Source organism: Castor canadensis, chromosome 6 (genome assembly GCF_047511655.1).
Source record: "Castor canadensis chromosome 6, mCasCan1.hap1v2, whole genome shotgun sequence".
Classification (NCBI taxonomy): domain Eukaryota; kingdom Metazoa; phylum Chordata; class Mammalia; order Rodentia; family Castoridae; genus Castor; species Castor canadensis.
This window is the reverse complement of record NC_133391.1, coordinates 15,279,970-15,305,086: the sequence shown is the minus strand read 5'-3', so window position 1 is coordinate 15,305,086 and position 25,117 is coordinate 15,279,970. Positions and strand designations below refer to the sequence as shown.

General features: G+C 43.6%; 1 protein-coding gene across 1 annotated transcript in view; it reads right to left on the bottom strand.

Annotated features, from left to right (window-relative positions):
* The window catches only part of Auts2 (activator of transcription and developmental regulator AUTS2), a 1,074,506-nt gene that overhangs the window by 187,593 nt on the left and 861,796 nt on the right, over positions 1-25,117 (bottom strand). The gene's annotated exons all lie outside the window — the stretch shown is intronic.

Genomic DNA, 25,117 nt, shown 5'->3' with positions numbered 1-25,117 from the left:
TGTACATTTCATGACACACTAGCTTCCTCTGTGGTACACAGTTACCCCAAAGCTGCTCTGTCCCAGACCTGGCTTGTCCCCTTAGTGCTAGCAGGGCCAGACCCATGCAAATCCCACCCCAGGTGGTATCTAGGGAGAGGCAGTGTCCTCTTGCTGCAGCTGCCCTGGTTCTGGAGGAGAGGCCTGCGGACTTTCCAGGACTGACGCCTCCTCCCCTCTGCGCCACCCTGCAGCTGGCCTGAGACTCTCCCCAGGGCCTATCTACAGAGCCCAATGTTTCCCAGCTCCAGTTCCAAGATGAGAAGTGGAAGCCTGGTTTCCATATGGATTCCCCGAGCAGGAAGCAGAGAATGTGAGAGTGAGGCACCTTTTGTGCACCCAAGTCTGTTTAAACATTCCCTTATTTACTATAGCAAAAAGTTAGGGACCTGTGGGGGTTGATTTAACTCCCAGCCTTTTGCTATCTGTCAGACTATCACAGGCATAAAATAAAAATAAATTTCACAGAACCCTGAAGATAGGAGTGGGAGGTGAATGGCACGGTGGTAGGACAGTTGACATCTATCAGGTCTCTCCCAGCTGCTGGACTGTGCTGGGCATTTACCTCTATTGTTTTCTGATCCTCTCAACAAGCTCACTTACCTCTCTTTACACATAAGGAAATCAAGGCTCATGGAGCAATCTTCACAAAGTGAGTCTTCAACCTCAAGGTCATTTGTGGTTAACCTTGATAACAATGCCGAACATTTGCCTTTTATTCATTCACTCATATGTATTTATTGAGTACTCACACTCAGCACACTATGTACACTTAACACTGTCATCCTAAAGGCCAGACACACTTGACTGTGTGGGGTGTGTTGAGTGAATGTATGGGGCCTTAGGTGGAGAAGTAAAATACAAGGCAAGAACACAAGATGGTAGACTGCCATACTGTCAAGGGTCTTGAGTGTCCTTGAATCCTAAGGCAACGGCACTTGTTCACAAGGTATCAAGGAGTGGAGAGTGAAGTGGAGGGATAGGCAAGAGCGGGAAATGCAGCAAGAAGATGTGATGTGTTCACAGAAGAGAGGGGAAGAGGATATAAAGCAGAGTCAACAGCCAGCACAGCCTTGAGAAAGTATGGGAACTCCAGCTGTGTCCATGTGGTCCAAGAGGAAGCAGAAGAGTGGAGGGACAGAGGCTGTCATGGAGTCACGGGGTGCTCAGTGGGAAGGGAGGTAGGGGAGAGGTGAAGGCTGACAGAAGGGTGGGCAGATGGCAAGTTTGACATGTTGAACCTGGTCAGGTCATTTGTGCTGACTGCAAATGATGGTCATTGAGTAGGGAGTCCACCACTTTTACCAGGTGGCTTCTCAGAGTAATAGGGTTCCTCATACAAGCCCAGCAGAGTATGCTGAACAGTGCCTGGCTTCCCCCCATACTGGGAAAAGGAGGATCCTGGAGAAGGGAGCTCTTACAGAATAGCCCAACCACTGGATCCCAGAAGCAAGAAAAACCACTTCACTTAGGAGCGAGTGAGGATTTGGACTGTGTGGATGTCAGCTCCCCCCAGGCCAAGCCTGCTGAGACCACTCTGGTCATAGCACCTGCATGGGCTGAGCTGTCATCAGGGATCCCTGGGCTGAGAGCTCCAAACACATTCTGATGACAAGGAATAAAATAAACTTGGGTAATGCTATTTTCTACTCTGAGGTTCTAGAATGACTTTCTGGGAGACATCTCATACTCTTCAGATTGGACCACCTCATTATCCCAACCATCATGGTTAATTCTGCCAAACAGTTCCAACAAGTTTTGTCTTGAGAGAGGGAAAAAAAAAAAAAGATAGAAATGAATAGAGAGACATGTACCAAAATAACCAGCTTTAATAAATGGCTACTGGCTTAAAAATAGTGCAGAGGCTTAAGTTTTTGCCTTTATCTCAGTGGCTGACCTTGCTAATACAGTATGTAGATCCCTTGCCAACGAATCGGCCGACTGTGAAGCACGACTCCAAGCTGTGACCAATGACCTGTAACAGGAGTGAATGAGAGGGTTTAGCAGCCAGGATCTGTAGCCCACTATCTGTATCTGACAGCTGTCACCCTCTCTGCAGAGGCCAAGGTCTAGACCTTCATTTAAAAGCAGCATGGCTGATCAGATTACTGGGACAGTGTGTCAAAACTGACTGCGATGAACTAGGGAGACAGAAAGTAAATCTATAAATAGCAGTCTTGTTGTCTCGTGGAGGCACTGAAGGGGAACCGATATCGAGCAGCCAGTGGGGTACAGCCGCGGCCGGATCAAAGTCTTGCTCTATGATATAATGTAGTGGAAAGATTGGCTTTATGGGCAAGAATTTAAGAGTTACATTCTTGGCATTGGTAATGGCTGCAGAGCGATAATTGGTTTGAAGCAACTTTATAGCTAACAAGGTTCCCTGGCACTTGATAATGTCCTCAGGGCACAGGACCCAGCAAGTCACCTTTCCCATAACGTGCTGCCTTGCCTGTTTCTGATGGCCCCTGGGGACTGCCAGTGCTGAAACACAGAGAGTGATAAAGTAAGAGGCTGTCCATTTGATATCTATTATAGATGTCAACTGGGCCTTCAACCAGAACAGCTGCACAAAGTGGTGGGGAGAGTCGAGCCTTGTGAGGGTGAGTTATCTGTAGACCATGCTGATAGCACGGCTTAGACCCTGGACATGGTCGGGTTATAAACGAGCCAGCTGACACCTTATAGTGTGCACCGCCTCTTCCAAGAACCATCTGTCACTCTTCAAGGTTTCCGCTGATAAAACTGGGACGTCTAAAAATTTGTCAACAGCCACAGAAAGTAACCCTGAGGTCACGTCAGAGGGTGGAAAAGAATGTGCTTACTCTGCATTCCGCAAACACAAATGGAACACTGGGGTGCTGGGACTCCAAAGGTCTCTGCAGGCTGCAGATCCCCTGTCAGCTCTGGTCTGGCTGCCAAGAACATGGGCGTGGGAGAGAGGATGTAGGAGCAGCATCTAAAGAACCCAACAAGCAAAGGTCTGGCCTGAGTGAGCAGGACCTTGGACCCTGTCATGGCTTTGGGGGACAAAGGAGACAGGTTAACTTCAGACTGCTCCTTACTAGAGTGGAGAAGATGGAACTTCAGCAGCTTTTTCCCAAGGCTGGTGCAATTGCCCTGGCTGTTTTGTAAAAACTTCCAATGAAAGGCCTGATGGAGTAGCCTAAGCTGGTAGAGCACCTGCCTAGCAAGTGTGAGGCCCTGAGTTCAAACCCTAGTACCACTAAAAAAAAAAAAAAAAGTTCCACTGAAATATTAATTTTCAAAAATAATAAAAGGGCCAGGTGCCAATGGCTCATGCCTATTATCCTAGCTACTTGGGAAGCAGCCATCAGGAGGGGTCGTGGTTCAAAGACAGCCCAGGAAAACAGTTGGTAAGACCTTATCTCAAAAATACTCAACACGAAAAAGAGCTGGTGGAGTGGATCAAGTGTTAGAGCACCTGCTTAGCAAGCGTGAGGCCCTGAGTTCAAACCACAATACCACCAAATACATACATACATACATACATACATACATACATAAATGGATCAAGAAAAAATGGTACTAATAATAGCTAATATTTCCATATGTCAGACAGTGTTCTAAGAACTTTGTGTATGAGTCATTCAATCCTTACAATCTGATGACATAGGTTCTCCTATGAGCCTACTTTTATATATTAAAACCTGAGACACAGAAAAGTTAAGTAAACCGAGGTCACACAGAAAGAAGAAAAGTCAGTACTTGAACCCAGGCAGGCTGGTTCCAGAGCCACTTACTACACATACTCCTTGCTGCCCCTAAAAATAGTCCCTTTGAGAGGACAGTGTGTTAGAAAGGGAACGAGTGCAGAGAAAAGATCAAAGTGACTCATGGAGAAAAGTGTAGGAATTAAAAGATAAAGAGGAAGAATGCAGGACCATCTGTCCTGGTGGCTCTCTACCTCTGAGTGGGCTCATTCTGCAATGTGTGACAAGTCCTGAGTACCTCTACCTCTAGGCACCATGTTCATTAGGTTAGGGTAGAAAAATGAGTCCGAGTCAGCCTCTAAGAAGCCCAGTCTAGGGGACTTTGTCCTGGAATGTCAGACCCTCACTATCATTGTCTTTGGTCCTTCCAGACACTAGAAGACATGTTTACCTAAGGAAGACAGTGAGGGGTGTGTTCACTGTAGGTGTGTACAGCCAGGGGAGAAAAGAATCACAAGGAAGGGTTTTGAACAAAGATGAGCTGATAGACCTTCAGGCTGACATCCGGGCCTCCGGGCACCATTGCTGCTGGCCATTTGGGAGCTCCTGCTGGTGTTCTGTGCTTCCCAGATTGTAGACTCAGCCCAATTAAAAAGGTTCATGTGTTCTCCTGGCTTTAACAATGTCACACTGGCTTTCTGTCACTATCTCTTGACTTTCCCAATACTGGAACTGGGAAGGGGAAGCAGGAGACCATTTACTGCAACCTCCTTTGCTTAGTGGATCAGAAAGCAGGGCCCCCAAAGGTTAAGTGGCTTGCCCAAGGACAAGAAGCCAGAGAACGACAGAGCCAGGAAAGGACCCCAGGTCTGGGAACTCCCAGTGGAAATATTTTATACGACCGCATACAGCAACCCATGGAATGGATGCAGTACAATGAAATCAGTAAATTCAATCAAGTCAAATGGTGTTTTGAAAAAAGTCGAGAATGAAGAAATAGAGTTTGAACACCATTCAACATTCATGAGCTGTGCCCATGGCAGGTCACCAGAGACGGGTCTCTGGCGCACAGGTTTTCTTAATAAAGGGTTTCATTGGCCAGTTGCATGGAGACACGCACACACTGATATTTTGCTTCTGGCAATACCTTAAACCCCCCAGTTAGGCAAGCCTAAAAAAACAGCATTGGCCTTGAGAGTGCAGCATGGTTTATACATGGCATACACATCTTTGAGGATTTGGGAAAATCAACAAGGGATCCCATGCTTTTCCACCTATTGACATTTACAAAGCAGTTTAAATCATGCATGAGAGGCCTCAGGCACATGCAGTTCACAAAACATAACTCTGAGCTCCCAGGGAATTTAAGCTGACCAACACTCTTTATTAGAACCGACAGTGAAAGACAGCTATTGCGAAATTCGTACCAGAACTGCAGTGCCGAGATGACAGCCTTAAGCCAGTGGATATATTATGTAGATTACCTGACTCAAATCTTTCTTGTTAAATAAGTTTCATGCGTTCTTTTATTTATTTATTTTTCCTCCTCAAGAATACTCTTCTGGCTTCACTACAGGAACTATTCCTAGGTGCCTTGATCATTCACTAGTTTTTCAATATTTTGGACATGCTAACTTAGTGTGAGTGATGTTACATAGAGATATTTAACAGTGGGAAAACAGTTCCACATTTACATGAACAGCAGAGCTGAAACACAAATTAAATATTCCAGTGTTAATTTTTGTATAATGTTCCAATATTTAAAAAAGAAACATTTCCCTAAAGCTCATCTCTAGATAGTCAATTCTCCTGTACCCTAAGATTACAGAGATACGATGTGTATAGAAATGTAATTGTAAATTAAAGTTCATTTCCCTACATGCTTTTACAGGTCAAGAACATCAAGGAAAATAGGTTCCAGTGAAAACTGGCCAGGAACAGAAGACAGAAAACACTTTTCTTCACTGATCTGTATAGGAAGTGACACTTGGTGTGGATGTTTTAAACTGTGAGTGAATAGGAGAGAGAAGGAAGAGGTCAACGTCACTAAGACCAGAAAGTGCAGTTAGTAATTTCGCACTGGTGACAGCCAGGGGCAGGTTTGGTAAAGGTTGACTTATAGCAAAAGTGCATCTAGTGGAGGCTTGAGGCTGGATGGATCCAATTCTGTTTCCTGTTCCAGACTTTCCAACTTGCCTCAACACCATGTAAAGTGCTGTCACTGCTGAATTCACAGACATGCTTCTGTAGCTAAGGTGCATGACACCTGGAATGCATGCAGTGCTTGTGATAGTATGGCTCCACAGCCTTGAACTTGCTCATTGTCTGCTTTCTGATAGTTACAACACAGGGTTCCAGAGCCTATGAGCTTTGGAACCTGTCTGCAGTCTCAGTAAACCACATGCTGCTCTCACAAAATGGTGACTATTTGTTTCCAGTATACCAATGCTTTTGCAATTATTAAAATATATTTTCTTTTTAAAACTCAGCTGAGTCCATAGTAACTTTTAATTCCTTATGTATACTTTTTATTTTACTTGATTTTTTATTTCCAAACTGGTTTTTTGTGTTCCTTTTATTAAGACAATTTCTGTAACAGTAGAGAGAACCATATAGCAAGCGCTCATCTCTTCTCACTCAGCTTCAACGATGATCACCAATCTTATTTTCCCTCTACCCCACCCAGTCTCACCACTCCCACCTTTCCAGATAATCTTTAAAACTCCCAAAATAATTTTATCCATGTTATTCTCATAGATATATCTTTTATTTTTAAAATTACAAGATGATAATGGGACAGCCATTATTATGTACGTTTTTTTAGCATTTGATAATTATTGTGAGACTAAAAACCAAACAAACAAAATAAAGAACTACTGCAAGATGCTTCTGTGATCTCACTCACTTATTTAAGTTCAAGAGCAGAGAGTTTCTAACTTCTTCATGAGCACTGGGAACTAACCAGATGTGTGTAGCTGGTGGTTAATGAATGACTTTCAACTGATTTCCTGAATGATACCCACTAATATGCAAAAATAAACACACTGCATTATTGTAATTAAAGTGACTATATTTATAGAGTAAGTTTGAGATGAAAACCTCCTCAACAGTTGCCATTAATGCCTAAATAAGAGATATATCATGTATCCTGTAATCGAAGTAGTGATTGCACCCCCACAGCCTTCCAAACCATAATAAAGAAGGTGCGGATGCATTTTTATGGGCTGGGTACAAAGCCACAGCTAGACATAACTATCTGGCATCCTAGCTCCTGTGCCACCCACAGTGACCCTCAGATAGGGGGTGCTGGACAGATGGAGGAAGTCTGACATCCTACGATCATCTAAACAAACATGTCCCCAACTGTTCAGTGCTTATGGCTATGTCTTAAAAATCACAGCACTTGCTGGGCACTGGTGGCTCATGCCTGTAATCCTAGCTACAAAGGAGGCAGAGATCAGGAGGACTGTGGTTTGAAGTTAGCCTGGGCAAACAGTTCACGAGACTCTATCTCAAAAAAAAACCCTTCACAAAAATAGGGCTGGTGGAGTGGCTCAAGGTGTAGGTTCTGAGTTCAAACTCCAGTACTGCAAAAAAAAAAAAATCACAGGACTTAAATGAATTATATGATTTTAATACAACTGAGAGCTGGTGAAATAATGCAAGAAAAATAATCTAATAGTGACCTCAAAGGGAGCCGCAAAGACATTGGCTAATGGAAGCAAATTCACTCATTGCAGAGTGATTTTACGTTTTCCTTTACATTAAAATAAACCCTCCTCAGGATATTACATTTGGAGACTAACTAGAAAATGCTTCCAGAAAGGACGGTTGTTGCAGAGAATCCGTATGCATTCTGGTGTTTTCACGGGTGAGCAAGCTTTCTGTAGCCAGGGTGGTAAACGGAAAAATGCAGCAGTGATATGAAGTGAGTGAAGATCACTGATCTGAAGTAGTCTATGATTACCATTTTAGGGCAGAACACCTGTTTTGCCGAGGGAGCTTACATATGCAGTGTACTTGCTTGCTATAATTGCGAGAGGGAAAGGATGCCCATTCCAGCTCGTCTCTCTGATTTTCAGTTCTGCGGGTGGGCAGTGAGACAGCCGATTCGAAAGAACACATGATGGGCCGACTCCCACCCCATCCTCTGGAAGCTGAGTGCTTCTCTTCATTTCTCTTCCCAGATACACTCTTGTACAAGGCAAATTTTAATAATGTACTGACAAAATAATGCCCTAAAGGGAGAAGTAGATGCCAGTAAGACAGACAAGGCCCGTGAGATCTACTAACAGCTATTGCTTTTAATTTTTTTTTCTCCTATCAAAAGACTGAGCTTCACTGGGCATGTTGGTACCCGACTGTAATCCTAGTATTTAGGAAGTGGAGGAAGAGGATTGTGAGTTCAAGGCCAGCCTGGGCTATGTAGCAAGTCCGAGGTTGACCCGGACTACCATAGCAGGACTCTGTCTCAAAAAAACAAAAAGAAAATTAAAAGAGAGAAAGAAAAATGCTTGGCCAGGTGTGGTGGTGCACACCTATAATTCCAGTACTCAGGAAGGTAGGGCAGGATTGTGAGTTTAAGGCTTCATAATGAGACCCTGTCTCAAAACAAAACAAACAAAAAACTGAGCCCAACAGAGAAACAAAGCATTTAGCTGGGAATAATAAGCTGTAGGTGTAATTACACATAGACAACTTACAGCATCATAAAATCAAGACTCCCCTTCATCTTAAAATTTAGTGGTAAGAGTTTAGTTTCTTAAAATTTCAGAGAATTCCCTGCACTAGGGAGCACCTGTGTTTACACTAATGAATAAACTTCAGCCCCATGTTCAGGGATTAACCTCGCCTCCCCCAGTCACACAGACCAGACCTACTGGCTGCTCGTGCTCTTTGGTGATGGCAAGCACAGCGTTTCCTAAGAGGTCCCTTCTGTCTTCCCATAGCTCCTTTTTTAGATTTTAGTTCAATACAAGGAAGATTTTTTGACTCCTTATGGCTTCAACTCACTTTCCCTAGCTCTGTCCCTAGAGATCCCACAAGGGAGTGTAACTTCTCTTTCACTTCAGGATTCTGTGTACTGCACCTCAAAAGTTCTGTGTTCATGTCACTTTCCTTTATGTTCATTTCAATAGTTCATATGACACGGCTTCAAAACATCTTTTCCATTATTTGCTTATTCGTCCGCTCATTCACGCATTCACCAGCAAACACCTGTAATGGCTCCAAGTCTTTTTCCTGACACAAGGCTTCGAGAATATCTTATTCATCATTTGATCATTCATTCAGCAAACATGAGAGAACTTTTACTTCCATTAACTTCTAGGCACTGACCTGAGTGCTCTGGACACAAAAAAGAAACCAAGGGCCCCTGGTGACTCTGATTGGCAGATCAGACATGTAGACAGAAAATCATGACATTGTGTGGGAAGGCTATCCTAGCATGCAGATAGAAGGGTGGTGACATCAACAGCAGGTATTCTAAGACCCCTTCCAAATGCTTTACACTGACTCCATTTACACTCATTTGTTGTGAGTTCTTTTTCAGTGGGGGTGGGGACTGTACCAGCCACTTGTGATTCTCTTCCCAGCACTGTTCTGCCTACTCTTACTCAGGTGCCAAACTGCCGCGTGCCCAACCCAGGAGATGAACAAGTAGTCCCAACTAATCTGCATGCTGGTGACTGCTTTGTGGAGGACGTGGGACCCAATTCTGCCCATTAGGATGGAAGGGGAAGTAGGCTTTGGGACCTCTGGAGAGGAATTTCTGTCCTACTAAAAAGAAACAAACACTTAAGGAGTAGGTCTGTTTTCTTCTTTCCTTCCTTCCTATGGCATTTGGTGTGGGGATGCAATGCTTGTAGCTTGGCAGCCATCTGACCCACATGAGGTACAGCCCCAGAGGGGCTCTGAATATTATTTTTTATAGCTATTTTTGATTGGACATCCTGTTACTTTCATCCCACAGTGTCCCGACTGTCAGAGAGGCACTGCCAGTCTTCAGGGCAAGTGCCTTAGTGACGGAGGGACTCAGGTAAGGGATAAGTTCTTTACCAATGAAGGAGGAAGTGGAAGAAGAGGCCAAGTGGGGAACTTGGAGAGGAAGCTCTGAGTGTACATGCTGAGATTTAGAAAGGGAAAACAAAGACTAAAGGAAAATTAAAAACTTTTAGAAACGAGAGTCCTACCTTGATTTGGAATTTTTCTTCCAAACCAAGGTAGTGAAAAAGAACCATGTCATCTCACTTTTGTTCATAGACACAAACTTTTAAACTTTCTGGAGTCTGATTTGTCTGAGGTGAAGGGGACCGATCCATTTATGTCCTAAGTAACCTATAATGGTTCTGAGCCAAAGGTTTCACTCTTTTGTTCCATGCCTTTCATTCAATTCTGTTGCTTTTATATGCAAAACCAAATCTATTAAGACATCAACTGTATTGCCCTAATGTAGGACTATAAAACATTTAGTCCTCAATAACAGGGAAAAATTAGAAGTCAAAGAAAAGTTCTAGAAAAAAAAAAAAACAAAAGAAAAGGAACCCATCAGTGAAATAAAATAGGGGCGGGGAAACTTTCAAGGCGAATGCTAGGAGTTTCACAACTTGAAATATTCATGTCCAAATTTCACAAAATGAGCCAAATGAATACTTTAGCCTTATCACACTGGTATCTAGGTGCACCTTCTAGAACCGAAACTTGTTCATTTATGAAAGTGCTCATAATTGAAAAAATACTTTTGACAGAAAGTTTACTAGAACGTTTTAAAAATGACCATGTTATCTTAAAACTCCAGTTCCAAAATCTGCTTCCAGTGTAAACATATTCCTTTCTTCCTTTACCCATTCTTCAACTCATTATCCAATGAAAGACCCAGGAAGGTGTGTGGAATGTGTTGGTGAACGTGAAGACAAAGCCCCTGTCCTTGTGGCATTAGTGTTTCAGCGGTAGAGACAGCAATTAGGAAGCGAGTACACATGTACATGTGTGTGGGGGCGTGTGTGTGGAAATGCCAGGGAGGTGCTATGAAGAAAAGGAATGTGTTGAGCTGGGCACTGGTGGCTCACGCCTGTAATCCTAGTTACTCAGGAGGCAGAAATCAGGAGGATCGAGGTTCAAAGCCAGCCCAGGCAAATGGTTGGCAAGACCCTATCTCTAAAAACCCATCACAAAAAAGCACTGGTAGAGTGGTTCAAGGTGTAGGCCCTGAGTTCAAATCCTAGTTCCGTCAAAAAAAAAAAAAAAAAAGAAAAGAAAGAAAAGGAAGGTGAGAGGAGCCAACAGAGGGAACCAGGGCCAAAGAGGTACCATGGCTTTGGTGGAACAGGCAGGGGAGGCCTCTGGAAGGAGGTGACATTTGAATGAAGACAGGGAAGAAGCCAGTGAGCCTGGAGGGCTGCAGGACACTCAGGGAGGGATGGAGCTCTGAGGAGCAGGTTAGCTGAACTTGCTAGGTTTGTCTGAAGGTCAGGGTGACTGGAGCACTGCAGGGGGACAGAAGTGAGGAGGTGGTCAGGACCTCTGTGCCCAGGGTAAAGCAAAGCCAGTGATGGTTCTGAGCACGCAGGACACTTGCTTCCTTGGCCTCTTTGCCTCCAGTGCTTGGGAAAATAGCATTTTGAAATGGAAACAGTGGGAACAGGGCGGAGTCAGACTGAGGAAAGCGCACGGGAGGCCTGTGGCTCCCATGTCAACTGAAGCTCAGTGAAAGGAAGGCAGGCTACAGCACTAAAATCTTTTTTTTGTTGTTAGTAGTACTGGAGTTTTACCTGAGGGTGTACACCTTGAGCCACTCCACTAGCACTATTTTTGTGATGGGTGTTTTTTTTTTTGAGATAGGGTCTTGTGAATATTTGCCTGGGCTGGCTTCGAACTATGATCCTCCTGATCTCTGCCTCCTGAGTAGCAAGGATTACAGGCATGAGCCACTGGTGCCTGGCTAGAATCTTAAAAAAAGGGACAAGGAGGGACAGAGAAGATTTCATCTGATGGCACGGCCTTCAAGGTAACAACCTTTAAGATGAAGGGGAATGGTGCATCTATACTGAGGAAAGAGGGAGGGAAGAGAAAGGCAAGCAAGAAGACCCTTGTCCCTCGGCCTTGTTTCCACAGCCCATTCATATACGGCAATTTGCCAGAGCTGGGAGGGGAAGAGTACAGTGCAGCTTCACTGACAATCTACAAAGGAAACGGGATGAATAAACTTTCTACTCTTTTCGCCTCACTGCATTTTTACCTGACAGATCTGATAATACTCAGTAATGGCTCAATCTACACAAGCATCTTTTTCAGAAAGCTGAAGCCTATGCCTTTACAAAGCAAAACTGGTGGAGTGGCTCAAGTGGTAGAGCACCTGCCTGAGGCCCTGAGTTCAAGTCCTAGTACCACAAAAAAAAAAAACCCAAAACAAACAAAAAGCAAAACAATGAATTACATCACAGGACATCTCTGCTTCTATATGGAAAACTTCCTTCAAGTGATTACAGTGAGCTTATTTCACAAATCAATAAGTCTCCTGGCAGTGACTAAGTTATGGGTGTCACTGCCCTTCCTTGAAGGGCCCCCATAGCAGCTATCAGAAAACAACAGGAAAGGACAATGGGCACAGTCCCAACTGTCTGGTCTTTCCTTGCTAGGACAGTTGCTTTGCCCCAGTGGCAGCACAAATGTCAGTTTGCTCCTTAATTTTCCACAGAGCCTCAGTTCAGGGCTGAGAGGAGGGTTGAGTCTTGGGGACACCACTTGGCTGCTAAGAATCAGGTGTTGTAGGAGCGCTGGCTTGTGACACAGTGTGGTGTCTCCAAACTTGGGGAAGCCAGGGAAGAAGATGGGAGCACTACTCCCTTCACCTGGTGCCCAGGCTACTCACAGGGAAAGCCAGGAAGGGTGCTGACTGCAGTCTGCACACTTTGCTTTGGGGGTTCCCGGCTGTTAAGCTGTGCTGCCCTCTGGCCTCACCCTGGCTCTGCTCAGCTTCTGGAAGGCCATGGGAAGGAAGGAAGGCCTGCAGTCATCCTGGTGGCTGCCTCTCAGCTGGCTGGGGGATGTGCACAACACAAAAGGTGATACTGACAGTCAGCATCCGATCTGACTGCGCCCGACAGCTCCTGTGATACAGTGACCTCCGGGACTCGAGGCCACATCTGTGAGGAGCTGTAGGGCTGCCATCTGCACGAGCTGCATTATTTAACTGTGCTGGACTGATTAACATTTGCCGTAACCTATGGTAATGGGCTCTGGGGCTGTGCGTGTCTGCTACACCGTGGCAGCTGACGTCTCCTGCTCCATCCTTAAAACAGGATGCTTTAATTTTTAATGGAGCACATGTTCGATCGGCTATACAAACAGGCTAATCTGCAAAGCATGTGCTCAATAACAAGCCCGGCTACGCAGTCAGAATACCAACATGGGCGGCCAGGCTGCAGGCGTGTCACGGGTACCCTGCTCATGGGGCAGGGGCCCGGGGTCCTAGCCAGGGATGGCTGTGGCCAGAGGCAACTGTGGCATCCTCAGGAGACTGCAAGGTCTTCAGCTCCTGGGTGCGTGTGAGCCCTGGCTGCCTCTTCAGGCTCAGGTTCCAGGGTGCAGTCAGATGTGGCATTGAACTGAAGCTGCCCTCTGTCACACTGGCACGATTAGCATAAGATATGTGCAGATTTAATGCCCTGCTCTTGCTCAGTGATGAGAATTTAAAGACAAGGCACCCTCCTTGACCTCGTAAACCCCGTGCAGTAATGGCCACACCAAGGGGAGAGGTGATGTGGGAGATGTGGGCTCAGAGTTCCCCGGCAGCACAGAGGAAGTGGTCAGCAAGGAGGAGACATGGAAGGTGGGTTTTGCAGGGTGGGCAGGAGTTCACCAGCAGCACTTATCTTGAGTGGGGAATGGTAAAGAGTTAAGAGTGCTGGTTCTATGTTCGATATAACCACATACTGATACCCAATAAGAAGCCAAAAATGTGGGTCCAGTGTTTACAGAAGACGTTAAGGCTTGAGAGAGAAACAAGGTCAGAACCTGGCACACAGGTAAGGCTGGCACACAGAAATTCTGACACTCATGCTGGTCTAAGCTAAAGATCAAGGATCTGAAGGCATAGGCCTCAGAAAGGTGGGTAAAGATGACAAGGATGAGGAATGGAGGGGAGAGGCCAACACCTTGGAGCAGTCATGTGATTGTGATAAATGACTTTATCAAGAGCACTGCTGTCCCCACCCAACAGTTACAGTCCTAGTCCTTATTACTACAAACTGCTCCCCATTTGGTCAGCCTGCCTTATCATGGCTTTATTAATATGCAGTTTTGACCAAGTACAGTAAAATAAATAAATTAATACAAAGAAATTTCAAAAACTAAAATTTTAAATTCCCATGCATACATCCCACAGCTCAGTGGACGTGGAGAAGCTCTCTCAGTCCCATGTTGTCCTCAGTCGTGTTGAAACCCTTGTGAGATCAGCTGAGTGTTTCCCTGTCCTTTGTTTTGTGAGAATACAATATGCCTCCCAAAAAGCAAACGGTGCCCAAATACTAAGGTAAAAGTGAATGGGCCTAATGGAAGTGACCCAGTGAAAACAGGAGCGAGATCTGTTCAAAGGTGGCCTGTCCCTAGCAGAAGGTGGACGGCGTTATGGGGAAAATGAACCCAGTATCCGCAGTTCAGCGGAGAGTTCTGTGCATCCTGAACCTGCATGGGGTTTCCAAGATGGCGGCCTCCTTGGAACCATGGAACCATGGATACCCAAGGGTCTACTGTATATTACTTCATAGCAGTCCTGTGAGGCAGGCAGATGTCAACTCCACATGTACTACACAAGGAAACAGGACTAGAGCTGTACAGTTAAACTCTTAGCTCCAGACAGGCCACTGTGCCAGGGTCCAAGAAGGCACCACCCTGTAGAGAGAGGCTCCCAGGCAAACCCTGACACTATATTCCCACTAGGGGGATTCACAGGATGTACTTAGCACATTCTTGCCTGGGAGAAGTTAAGCAGTTAAAGACCCACTAGGATGTGTGTGTAGTGGGAGTGCAAGGTCTGGGTTCCCCTCCCAGTGCACACACACTCTCCCCCTCCCCCACAAAGACCTATTTACTATTTCCCAAATTTATTTGTTCATGGAAGCTTTTTAAAAAATTCACATCTATTGATTGTACAAAGGGATTTCATGGTGTATGTAATGTACTTAGATCTAAGAACATTCTAGTGCTCTTTCTTATCCCTCCCTTTTTCAATTTTTAATGGATTTCTTTATGCTACAGGATGTATTTCGATCATATACACTCCCCTTACCCCATGTTTCCAGCCCAAATGAGTCCCCTTGTACAATCATGCCATCTTTATCCATGTTTGTCTGTCTATCTATCATCTACCTTTCCATCTATCTAACTGTCTTTCTTTTCTTTTCTTTTCTTTCTCTCTCTCTTTCTCTTTCTTTCATCTATCTATCTACCTACCTACTTACCTTCCTACATATTTAGGTTTCGATTAGGGATACCTTTTCCTTTTTTTTTTTTGTGGTACTGGGATTTGAACTCAGGGCTTCACACTTGCTAACCAGGCATTTTACCACTTGAGACACTTCACCAGCCCTATGGATGCCTTTTCTTAAAGTAACATCTTTTAACATTCCTAGGAAGAATTAAGGAAATGCTATTTACTGAACCCACAGCGAGTTTCCTCCAATCAGTCCTACTTTTGAATGGTTTTTGTGGAAGATGGATGGCTACTGTTCTATCTGCTCTCTCTGTACCATCCACCCCTTGTCTGTCTCCACTGTTCTGAGGATCTGTCACATGAGCCTGTTCATTTGTTCATGTGTTCCTTGCCTTCCAGTAAGAAACATGTTTTATCCATCTCTGCCTTCACAGGCTGTAGCTCTGTTACCTGGCACAGAACAGGAACTCAGTGAATCTTTGTTGAAGTGAACTAAACAATTTGATGTTGGTGAAACGGATCTGAATTAGTTACTGTGGGATCAGAGTTTCCAACCAGGTCTCCCTGGCACAGTGCTCTCATCATCAGGATCACTGTCCTTGATGGCTGATCACATCCAGCAGGGTGGCCATCAGGAATACAGCATCAACTGACTCAGATGGATGACCTCTGGACAGCTGTGGCCTCTGTGGTCCCTAGCTTCCTGGGCTCAGCTGCATGTAGAGGGTATTGCTGTGAGCATGTTACTGTACCCTGTCTCCACGCTGACTCACTGATGAAAGGAAGCCAGGCAGGTGACAAAGAAATCAAGTCTGGATATCCAGGAGCAACCAGTACAGTCCGAAGACAATGGTTTGTTAGTATGGATGTATTTTTCCCTGGATGACTGTGTTTGGGGACTTGGCTGTGTTCAAGGTCACTGACTCAGTGCCCATTCCAGATATGGAGTAGTTAAGTGGTCAAAGGGCCTTTTTACAAGGTCTCCTAATACAACTCTAAAAAATCATTGAGAGGCCTGGTGAGGTAGCTCACTCCTATAATCATAGCTACTAGGGAGGCAGAGATCAGGAGGATCATGGTTGGAGGCTATCCAGGGCCAAAAGTTATTGAGACCCCCATCTCAGCAAAGAGCTGAGTACTGTGGCATGGGCCTGTCATCCCAAGCTACTTGGGAGGATGAGATCAGGAGGATCGTGGTTCTAGGCTGCCCAGACCAAGAAGTTTGTGATACCCCATCTCAATGGAAAAAAGTTGGGTGTGGTAGCACACATCTATCATCTCAGTGATGATAGGAAGCATAAAATAGGAGGACTGCTAGCCTAGGCAAAAATAACCAGAGCAAAAAGGGCCAGTGACGTGGCTCAAGTAGCAGAGCACCTGCCTAGTAAGCATGAGGCCCTGAGATCAACTCCCAGCACTGTCCCCCAAAAAGATTTGCACTGATTTCAGTCTCTGAGGACAAGTTTATTTCCCCACAGAAGGGTTGTATGCTTATCTGCAGACAAGTAAACTGGGACCTGGCAGGAGGAAGTCATCTGCTCCGTACCTTCGGCCTGGTTGGTGACAGCTTCCTAACACATAAAGGCCATACCTGCCACCGCAGTCCACTGGATTATTCCAAAGGCCAAGGGCACTGTGAAGGAAGTGTTTGCACTAGAAAATTCAGATGCACTTTCCTTATGGGTGCCATGACTTGCTTTGCCAATATGGATACTATGACTTCATCTACTTCCTGTCACTCTGGGATGCCTGTAAGCTTCTCCTGTGCTCAGAGATGGGGGTTTGGGCCATCAAACACTTTAATTAGTCTGTCTGGAAAAATGAAACTGATCAAATTAAATATTAATCACATATAAACTGTGGAATTAAATCAGTAGGGGAATCATCAGGCAGGAAGGGCCATTTTCAAATGCAGATTTTTTTTCACACACACACAAAAATTTCAAAGGCCTCTCCTCCTGCTCTCTGTCCCCTGCCAAGTAAATTGATTTCAAAGCAAAAACAAAGCTTCTTTTTTCCAAGCACAACAACAACATCTAACCAGAAGTTTCCTTTGCTGAAATATTGAATGGAAAATTCAGTTCCTTAAATCTTTCTAAATCTTTGCCTCTGATTGGGCTCATTAATAAACATGCTGATTTCGTTACAGGGAGAGGCATATGGTACAATCCGCTAACAGGAAGACGTCGTTTGCATTTTATTGTAGAAAACAAACATGCAAACAGGTTCTCACAGATGGTTTTCTTAGCTTCTGGGAGGGAAAAAAAAAGCTTAATAATGCTTGAAACTAGTTTTTCCTCTTTAACAACAACAACGAAAAGTTCTTGCACATCTCTTGTGAACTGCTTATAAATTAGATTAAGTTCCACTCCAAGGTTTTAGCAATTTAGAATTCACTTTTTCCCTTATTTAAACACATAGACACACAGACACACTCCCCTGCTTTCTCCCTTTCTTGCTTCTCTTCTTTTAAGAAATTTTATCTTGTTCAGAGAGGCAGAGATAACTCAGCAATACTCTAGTTACCCATCATCATAAAGGAATAACATTTTCTCACAAATTTTCCAGTTAATTGAGGCCTACTCTTTAAGGTGGGCAAAGTTGGTATTGCTGGTGGTTTTTCTTTTTAAATTGTTTTTATTTTTTAGTGCACTTTTAGGTTCAATGAAAATTGAGAAGGTACTGGAGTGTTGAAATATTCTTCATATCCAGTATCTATTATTATTATATTTTGGCAGTACTGGGATTGAACTCAGGGCCTTGCACTTCCTAAGCTAGCTCTCAACTACTTGAGTCACAACCCCAGCCCTTTTTACTTTAGTTATTTTCTTAACAGTTATATTTATGCCCAGTCTGATCTGAATCATGATCCTCTGTAGCTTCCTGCATAGCTGGAATGACAGATGCACTCCACCACACCCAGCTTTTTTATTGGTTGAGATGGGGTCTTGCAAATACTTCTGCATGGGCTGGCCTCAAACCTGGATCCTCCCGAACTCAGTCTAGGGTTATAGCCTAGAATTACAGGCTAGGATTGCAGACTTGAGCCACCATTCCCAGCTCAGTGTCCCCTATTATCAATATCTTAACATTAGTTTGAGCCAATTAATGAAGCAGTGTTGACACAGTATTACTGCCAAGTCCACCCTCTATTCACATTTCTTCAGTGTTTTCTGCTTCATGTTCCCACTCATGTGCAGTTATCATTGGTAGTTTCTCCAAATTTCCTTGATAGTTCTTAGGAGAACTGAGCTATTTTGTAGGATATCTCATGCTCAGAATTTGTCTGATGTTTTCTCATGGTGAGACTGGGAATCCAGGGGCTGGTGGAGTGGTTCAAGTGGTAGTGTCTGCCTAGCAAGCACAAGGTCCTAAGTTCAATTCCCAGTACAGCCAACAGAGAAAAAAAAGGACTGGGAGCCCAGGTTTTGGGAGAAGGATCACAGAGGTAAATTGCCATTTTGTCACATCATATCGAGGGGTCATTCTACCAACATGGTTTATGCCTTGGCTGCCAGGCTGAAGTGGTAACCCCTTCTTCCCCTCCCTATGTGGGAGGCTGAGATTGGGAGGATTGCCATTCCAGGCCAGCCTGTGCAAAAAAAAAAAAGTTTGTGATATCCCATCTCAACGGAAAACAGTTAAGCATGGTGTTGCATATCTGTCATCCAAGCTACGGCAGGAAGCATAAGTAGGAGGATCACGATCCAGGCCAGCCTGGGCAAAAAGTAAGACCCTATCTCCAAAATAACCAGAGCAAAAAGAGCTGGAGGCACAGCTCAAGTGGGAGAGCATTTACTTAGAAGCCTTGAGTTCAAACCCCAGTACTGCCAAAAAAAAAAAAAAAAAAAAAAAGAAGAATCTATTAGAGCCAGGCGTGGTGGTGCATGTCCATAATCCCAGCACTCCTGAGGCACAGGCAGGAGGATTTGGAGTTTAAGGCCAGCCTGGGCTATGTACCCTGTCTGATAAAAAGAAGAGAGATGGGGGTGAGGGGTGGCGGTAAGAAGTTATGGGAGCCAGTGAGTTCATGCTGCACCTTTTCTAAGGACACAGGATTGTCACTATGAAGAACCAGTGTTTGGCTTAGTTATTAATTTTCAGAAACCCTTCACAGGATAGTTATGAAGTATTACATGTGCACCTGGCTCATCAGTGGAGGAAGAAAAGGAAAGGGCCACTGGGGTGGGCTCTGGCTTGCTAGCCATGGCCCTCTGAGACTGCAAGACTGCAGAGCTGCCTCCCATGGACTTGCCAGCTGTGAAGCACAAGGTTTGTGCCAGTATGTGACATTCATGGGCTGGACAGTGATTGTTAAGAGCACTCATTGGACCTTTCATGTTCATGCATTGGCAGAATCAACATTGTGAAAGCAATCTACAGATTCAATGCGATGCCCATCCAAGTCCAATGTCATTCTTTGCAGAAAGAGAAAAATGAATACTTACATTCAGATGGAAGCAGAAAAGACCCCGAATGGCAAATGGCATCCTTAGCAAAAACAGCAACACTAGCAGATCAAAATACCAGACTTCAAATTATACTTCAGAGCCATGGTAACAAAAACAGCATGGTACTGGCACAAAGATAGACACAAATACCATGGAACAGAATAGAAGACACAGAAATAAATCCACACAGTTATGGCCATCTGATTTTTGACAAAGCAGTTAAAAAAATTATACTGGAGAAAAGATAGTCTCTTCAACAAATGGTGCTGAGAAAATTAGTCATGTGCATGCAGAAGACTGAACTAGACCCCTATCTCTCACTCTCTATAAAAGTCAACTCTAAATGGACCAAAGATCTTTAATGTAAGACCTGAAACTACTACAGGAAAACACTGTAAATATTTTCTGAACAGGATTCCAACTGCCCAGGAAGTAAGAGCAAAAAGAGCCAAATGGGACTATATTCAATTAAAAAGTTTCTGTGCATCAAAGGAAACAATTACCAGAATGAAAAGACAACCCACAGAATGGGAGAAAATCTTCCCCCACTATTCAATGGATAAAGGATTAATATTCAGAACAAACAAAGAGCTTAAAAAATTAAACAGCAAAAGAACAAATAATCCAATTAATAAATGAGCAAATAAATTAAACAAACAGTTCTCAGAAGTGCAAATGGCTAATAAACACATGAGAAAATGTTCAACATCCTTGTCTATAGAGGAAATGCAAATCAAAATGACACTGAGATTCCACCTCGCTTCAGAAACAAATGAAAATTGCTGGTCAGGACACTAGGGAAAAAGGAACTGTCAGAAACTAGTGCAACCATTATGGAAATCAGTATGGAGGGCCCTCGAAAAACTAAAACTAGACCTACCTCATGACCCTGCCATATCATGAGTGGGCACATATCTGAAGGAGTATAAATCAATATACAGGAGACATCTGGATATTCACGTCTATTGCAGCTCTGTTCACAATAGCCAAACTGTAGAATCAGCTGAGGTGCCCAACAACCAATGAATGAATAATATACATATATATACATGCACCCCATGGAATATTATTCAACTATGAAGAAAAATTAAATAATCTCATTTGCAATAAAATGGACAGAACTGGAGATCATCATGCTGAGTGAGATAAGCCAAGTTCAAAAGTCAAATATCACATCTTCACTCACTTGTGGGATCTTGACCTAAAATGACAATGATAATTAGAAATGATTGTAAAGGAGGGCTGTCTGGGGGGGGTCAGTGGGAGGAAGAAGGAGAAAAGGATACTGAGGGGTGAAGAGGATTGAAGTACATTACACACACGCACACACAAAGATAGCATAATGAAACCCATCAAAAGCTGTTTGCAAAAGGGAGACGTGGGGTCAGGGAACAAATGGGAGGGGTGAACTTGTTCAAAGTACACCGTATGCACGGAAAGCATTATCACAAGGAAGCTTCCTTGTACTGACAACATATGCTAAATAAAAAGCAAAATAAATTTTAAAAAAGAACACTAATTGGTCAGTTCTGGCCAAATTGACCTGTGGATTAAATGCAATCCCTATCAAAGGATCAGTTGATTTTTTTTTTTTTTTTGTAGAAAGTGAGAAGAGGACCTTAAATTTACATGGAAAGACAAAGGACACAAGAGTGCTGAAACTATCTTGAAAAAGAACAAAGCTGGAGGACTCCCAGCTCCCAATTTAAAAACACTCTATAAAGCTGTGGTAACCAGTACAGTGTGGTATAGACAGATGGAAGGATATGACATATTGTATTAGCATATCCATAAAAAGGACAGAAACAGGGTCTACAAATATACTACATTTCTGCTCTATTTATTTTTGATAAAATGCCCATGCCATTCACTGTGGAGGGGGCACGCTGGATCTCTTCTTGCAAGGAGACAGACTGGGTTTCCGACCTCACTCCACACACAAAAGTTAACTGGATCATACCCAATGATGAAACTTTTTACCAGAAAACAGGCAAGAGAGCCTCAGAACCTTAGTTTAGGTAAAGAATTCTTGGATACAACATGAAAAGTATGATCCATAGAAGAAAAACGGTTGAAAAACTGGACTTGATCCCAGTTGAAAACTCCCATGCCTTTGAAGATATATCTTTTGAAGATAGCATTATGAGTATAAAAAGTCAAACCATTGACTAGGAGAAAATATTCCAAATCATATGCATGACAAAAAAGGACTAATATTCGGACTATAAAAAGAATGCTTAAAGTCTATTATAAGAAGACAAACAACCCATATAAGAATGAGCAAAAGATTTGAATAGTATTTTGCCAAAGAAGATATGGAAATGACTACTAACAAGTGAAAAACTGCCTAAAACCATCAGTCATTAGGGAAACCCAAATTAAAGCTGCAATGGGATATTTCAATCTATAAGAATGTGATGATAGAAAAAGCCAGAAAATAACAACTGTTGCTAAGAATGTGGAGAAATCAGGACTCTCTATACCTTTCCGGGGAAATGTAAAATGTGCAGCATTTAGGACACAGTTTGGAAGTGTCTTAAACGGGAATTTATTGACGTGTAAATTGTATTTAGTTAAAACAAGTTGATGAGTAATACGCATAACATAATCCAATTAAAATCAAAACATAAAACAAAAAAGCAAAAGAAATCTAGAATTGATCTGTACAGCTATGTACACTTGCAGATAAAGCCTGTCTGAGTAACTTAGGACGTCCAACTGTCTACAGTGGCTGTCCCTGTCAGTACTGAATAGTTTTTACAAAAAGCATGTGTTGTGTTAAAATTTTCAAAATCAACTCTGGACCAGTGTTTTCTCTGATTTCATATCTACATTTTAGTTTGGTTACTACTAAGCAGTTTACTTTCATTCATCACATACACCGTGGCGTAGGGAGACTACTTAGCCAAGGGCAATGGACAGGTCTTAATATTGAACTTTCTGTTATGGACAACTTTCAGCAAATATAAAAGTACATTCCCCTGTGAGCGTTTCCACACATCAGCAATTCCCAACTCCTTCCCAGCCAATCTTGCCTCACTACCTCTACTTCTTCCTACTTCCCCCAGGCCTTGGAGTAAGGCTTAAAAGAAATGAGTTGCCTATCAAGCTGGGATGCAAAAACCGGAAGTGTAAGTAGCTCTGAGATCCTCAGATATGTGGGAGAGGCAGCTGAGTACTGTCCGCTAGCCAGAAGCGAAAGGCATGGCTGAGAAAGAAAGAGAGGAAGCGCCATTACTGTGGAGGTGAGAAAACCCTTTGTTTTCTTTTTTTTTTTTTTTTTTGATGATTCACAAATACTTTATTACATGGTGGGCAACCATAAGATGGTTTTATATGGTGTATTTCAGCTACTTCTTTTTTTTTTTTTTTCATTTTTCTTTTATTATTCATATGTGCATACAAGGCTTGGTTTATTTCTCCCCCCTGCCCCCACCCCCTCCCTTACCACCCACTCCACCCCCTCCCGCTCCCCCCCTCAATACCCAGCAGAAACTATTTTGCCCTTATCTCTAATTTTGTTGTAGCGAGAGTATAAGCAATAATAGGAAGGAACAAGGGGTTTTGCTGGTTGAGATAAAGATAGCTATACAGGGCATTGACTCACATTGATTTCCTGTGCGTGGGTGTTACCTTCTAGGTTAATTCTTTTTGATCTAACCTTTTCTCTAGTACCTGGTCCCCTTTTCCTATTGGCCTCAGTTGCTTTAAGGTATCTGCTTTAGTTTCTCTGCGTTAAGGGCAACAAATGCTAGCTAGTTTTTTAGGTGTCTTACCTATCCTCACCCCTCCTTTGTGTGCTCTCGCTTTTATCATGTGCTCATAGTCCAATCCCCTTGTTGTGTTTGCCCTAGATCTAATGTCCACATATGAGGGAGAACATACGATTTTTGGTTTTTTGAGCCAGGCTAACCTCACTCAGAATGATGTTCTCCAATTCCATCCATTTACCAGCGAATGATAACATTTCGTTCTTCTTCATGGCTGCATAAAATTCCATTGTGTATAGATACCACATTTTCTTAATCCATTCGTCAGTGGTGGGGCATCTTGGCTGTTTCCATAACTTGGCTATTGTGAATAGTGCCGCAATAAACATGGATGTGCAGGTGCCTCTGGAGTAACAGTCTTTTGGGTATATCCCCAAGAGTGGTATTGCTGGATCAAATGGTAGATCGATGTCCAGCTTTTTAAGTAGCCTCCAAATTTTTTTCCAGAGTGGTTGTACTAGTCTACATTCCCACTAACATGGTGTTGGCGAGGATGCGGGGAAAAAGGAACCCTTTGTTTTCTACATGGGGCTGTGCCTGGTCAGACAAGATAGACTACTTTCTAGGATGAGCCTGCTTGTTCATAGAAGGTGAATAAGGTGAACTTTCTCAGTGCACTGGGGTTCCATTCAGAGCATCTGGATGAAGCCATTTACTCAAGGTCTCTTCCTGCCCTGGTGGCATGATCAGTCTACCTCACGAGCAGCTTGTGCCTCAGCCTGGCAATTCCTCTTAAACAACCAGTGAACTCGAGCCAGCATGGGGACTTCCCTTTAAGAGATGGAGAAGCAGACTCTGTCCACATGACACACCCAGCCCTAGGAACCACTTTGCATCGCAAACCCAGGACACAGGCAGCAGCCCTTAGCTATCTACCTCTGCGGTAGGTGGGCTGGGGCTCCTCAGCATTACACCTGGGCTTATCCTTCAGACTGTAAATTCAGAGTCTCTTCAAAATACTGTTTACTGAACCAACAGCTTAGACGAAAGGGCTAGAATGAAGCCACCAAGGAAGAGAGACTTTAGCCCTGCCCAAAGCTATAGTTCTTGGGATAATACACAAGGTCCCCAGAGAAGAGTCTGGGGACCCAGCACATAAGCCCCGGGTTTATTGAATGGTGCTCAACCTTTTCAGTCCATAGTATGTCTGGAAACCAGCTTCTCAGTCCAGAATCAGGTAAGGAAACTCTCTCTCTCCAAGGGACACAACTGTTAGCTACACACAGTTCTAGGGGAAACCTGCTAAGACTCCACCCTAGGTCATTTTATCATGTGGAAACCCCACCTTGGAAATGAAAGTCAACAAGGCCTGGTCAAAGAGGAAAACCATTCCAATCTGAATTTTTTAAAACAAGTTCCAACTGCAGGCTTGTGTGAAACTGAAAAAGATAGTTAACCTCTGTTCCAACCCTTTCATTTATGCCACTGCTCGGTCAAAGGCCTTCATTTAAGGTGGCAGGGAAAAGTGAGACTTGGATGGCTGTGACAGACACTGTGAAGCCCTCCTCAGGACCCAGTGTATCATTTTTAGCCTAAGTATTTGGAATAAACTAAGATCTCTCCAGCTCCCGGTGGCAAATAGATTTTTCAGGATTTTGCTCTTGTATTTTGGCAGCAAAGCTCTGTTAGGCAGTTATTAACTTTTAAATATAAAATCCAGGCACCAAATCTGAAAGCAGAAAAGACATCCATAATTTGGGTTAATTAAAATGCCTCCAAGTGAACAGGTGACAGATGTCAAGCCTCTTGGCA